The following is a 3,718-nucleotide window of genomic DNA, read 5'->3' on the forward strand; positions in this document are numbered from 1 at the left end:
GAGGAGGTAATGCATAGTTAGGGAGATTTTGGGTAAAAAAGGAAATGGAAGGGAAAGATTGCCGAGGAGACAGCTTGGGCCTTGGTGACACCTGGATTAGGGGAGTAAAGGGAAGGATGCAGTCACCTTGGCAACCAGGATTCCAGTCTTCCTAACCTCACCACCCACTCCTCCCTGGGAAACATTCTTGGTTCCTGCAAACCCACACATGCTTCAACATCTCCAGCCTTTTGCTTATAATGTGAACCTCTACATTGGAAGCTTTCCCTGCTCCTTACTCTTCATGGAAACAGAAGTAATTTGGCATGGAGAGTGGGGAAAGTGAAATGGAGTGACGCAGGTGAACATGGAGAAGTATGTAGGGGCCAGATCCCGAAAAGATCCAGATAGCAGGGTGAAGGGCTAGGACTTGCCTTGAGGGAGAGGGTCCAGTAAGACTTGAGGAGAGCCTTCTGGGTCAAACAAATCTAGCAGACCAGGGAGGAGGCTGAGATGATGGTCCTGGAGGGTGAGGACAAGGCCTCAGTGGGGGCTTTGGCTGAGGAAAGAGGGCAGAGAAATTGAGGAAGTGGACTTGATGCCACTTCTCTTTTTCAAACCCTAAGAACTTACACAAGCGGCAGCCGGAAGGAAGGCCCTGTACCTCTCCTCTTCTCAGTTCTAATCAAAACATCTGAAGTTGAAACACATTCCTTGTCATCAGCCTCCTGCCTGGAGGAAATCCCCACTCCGTTTAGTCCTTCCCTGTCCATCTGTGTTTTCCAGATGGGGGAACAGACCCAGACTGTTTTGACTTTGATGTGGGGTCTTAGGACTGACCAGACCAGAACTCGACAAATCTCTTCCAGAAGGGAAAAATCCCCTAATTTCCTCTAGTAGCTTATGGTACTCTTAGTGCCCAGCCAAAGAGGGAAGCTGGCCCTACAAGCTAGACAAGGAGATGCAGGGCATGGCCAGCTTAGTAGCACTGTAGGAAAGATGGCTCATGATTTCTTAGCCATGATGCAGAATGCAGAAATCTCTGGTAGGCTTTTGAATGAGTCATTGGTGACAAAAGCTGATCTGACCTGAACTGCTGTAGTAACAAAACCTCACTTAGACTGCTATTTAGTGTTTTATCCCTCTCATATGGAATGTAAATCACATAAGAAATGTTTGTGTGTTAGGATTATAGGGAATATATTGAACTAGTAATCAAAAAACTGTCCACAAAGAAAAGCGCAAGCCTGGATGGCTTCACTGAATTCTACCAAAATATTTAACAAATTAATACCAATTCTTCACAAACTCTTTCAAAAAGTAGAAAGGGAGGAAACATTTCCCAACACATTCTGAGGCCAGCATTATGCTGATAACCAAAAGGAGACAAAGACACAAAGTGAAAAAAGTCTACAGACCATTGTCTCTCAGGAACAGGTACAAAAATGCTCAACACAATAGTAACAACCCAAATCCAGCAACACATAAAGAGAATTGTACACCATGACCAAGTGGAATTTATCGTAAGCATTCAAGGTTAGTGTAACATCAGAAAAATCAATGAAATACTCCATATCAATAGAATAAAAAAAACCATGTGATCCTTGCAATTGAAGAAAAAGGATTTGACAAAATAAAACACTCTTGTGATTAAAAACACTCAACAAACTAGGAATAGAAGGGAACTTCCTTAACCTGATAAAAGACATCTACAAAAAACCCACAGCTGACATAATACTTAGTGAAAGACAGTGCTTTCCACAGAAGATAAGGAACAAGACAAGAATGTCCACCCTCACCACTTCTATTTAGCATGATACTGGAAGTTCCAGCTAGAGTAATTAGGCAAGAAAAAAATAAAAGGCATGCAGATTGGAAAGGAAGAAGTGAAAATTCTCTCTGCAGATGACATGATTTTGTATATAGGAAATCCTAAAGAATCCAGTAAAAAAAATTTGAGCTAATAAACGAGTTCATCAAGGTTGCAGGATACAAGATCAACATGCAAAAATAATTTGTATTATTGCAAATAACAAGTGTCTCATGAGGATGTGGAGATAATGGAACCCTCGTACACTGCTGGTGGGAATGTAAAATGGTGCAGCCACTTTGGAAAACATTGTTAGTCCCACTAAGTTACCATTTTACCCAGAAATTTTACTCCTAGGTATGTTCCCCGTAAGAACTGAAAACACACAGCCACACAAGAACTTGCGCACAAATATTTGTAACAGCATTGTTTGCGATAGTCAACATGTGGAAATCACCCAAATGTCAATCAACTGAGGAATGGACAAACAAAACGTGGTGTGTCCATGTAATGAATGTTACCCATAAAAATGAGTGAAACATTGATAGTGCTACAACATGGATGAACACGGAAAGCATTATGCTAAGTGAAAGAAGCCAGACACAAAAGGCAACATATTGTATGATTCCATTTATACGAAATGTCCAGAATAGGCAAATCTATAGAGACAAAGTACATTAGTGGCTGGGGTTGAACGTGGGGGTTGGGTGGTGGAAGGGTGGGTGGACAGTGGAAAGTGATTGCTTAATGTATATGGGATTTCTTTTTGGGATAATGAAATGTCCTGGAATTGGTCGAGATAGTTGTACAACTTTGTAAATATACCAAAAACCACTGAATTGTATACTAAAAGGGTGAACTTTATAGTATGTGAATTACATCTCAAAGAAAACAATCACCACCAAGCCCCATCCCACCCCTCAAAAACAGATCCCCTGGCTGTAGTTTGCCAACCCCTGGTCTAGGTAAGTAGGCTTGTAAAAACAAAGAATTTTCTTCTGTCCTCTCCACAAAGTTATATATACTATTTGTTTCAAGTGCTGTTTAGAAGACGATTTTCTAACTTATGTTTGCCATCAATTTCTATCTTCTTTGCATTATAATTAGAGAATATATTTTTTTGTTTTTTGTTTTTAGTTTTCTGGGGGTTTCTTTTTGGGTTTTTTTTGGTGAAGAAGTTTGGCCCTGAGCTAATATCTGTTGCCAATCTTCCTCTTTTTGCTTGAGGAAGATTGTCACTGTGCTAACATCTGTGCCAATCTTCCTCTATTTTGTACATGGGACACCACCAACATATGGCTTGATGAGCAGTATGTAGGTCCTTGCCCAGGATCCAAATCCACGAACCCTGGGCTGCTGAAGCAGAGTGCACAAATTTAACCACTACTCCACCAGGCTGGCCCCATATTTGGTATTATTAAAATCCTTTGATAACAACCGAGACTTACCTTATGCACCCAGTATGTGGTCCAATTTTGTAAATCCCTTTGTTTCATTGAGTAGAATGTGTAGTCTGCAGATGTTGTGAGCAACATGCTACATATTTCCAGAAACCAAGTTTATTATTTGTCTAGGCAGACCTATTTGTTTCTAAATTAATTCTGCTTTTTAAAAATTAATATTAAGGAAATTGTGCTGAACTCCCACTTTAGTGTGGAATTGCCTGCTTTTTCTTTTAGTTCTGTAAACTTTTGCTTTATATGTTTTAAAGTCATGATTATTGAGGCATCAAATGAAGATTTTTTTATATCTTGGTGAATTCAGTCTTTCATCATTATGAAATAAATTACCTTCTTTACATTGAGGAATACCTTTTTTTCCTTTAGGCTCATTTCTCTGATATCGATAAAGATTTATCAGCTATCTTTTGATTAGTATTTGCATGGTATACTTTTCCCATCCTATTACTGTCAAACTTTCTGCATCCTG

This window comes from Equus caballus, chromosome 10, assembly GCF_041296265.1.
Source record: "Equus caballus isolate H_3958 breed thoroughbred chromosome 10, TB-T2T, whole genome shotgun sequence".
Classification (NCBI taxonomy): domain Eukaryota; kingdom Metazoa; phylum Chordata; class Mammalia; order Perissodactyla; family Equidae; genus Equus; species Equus caballus.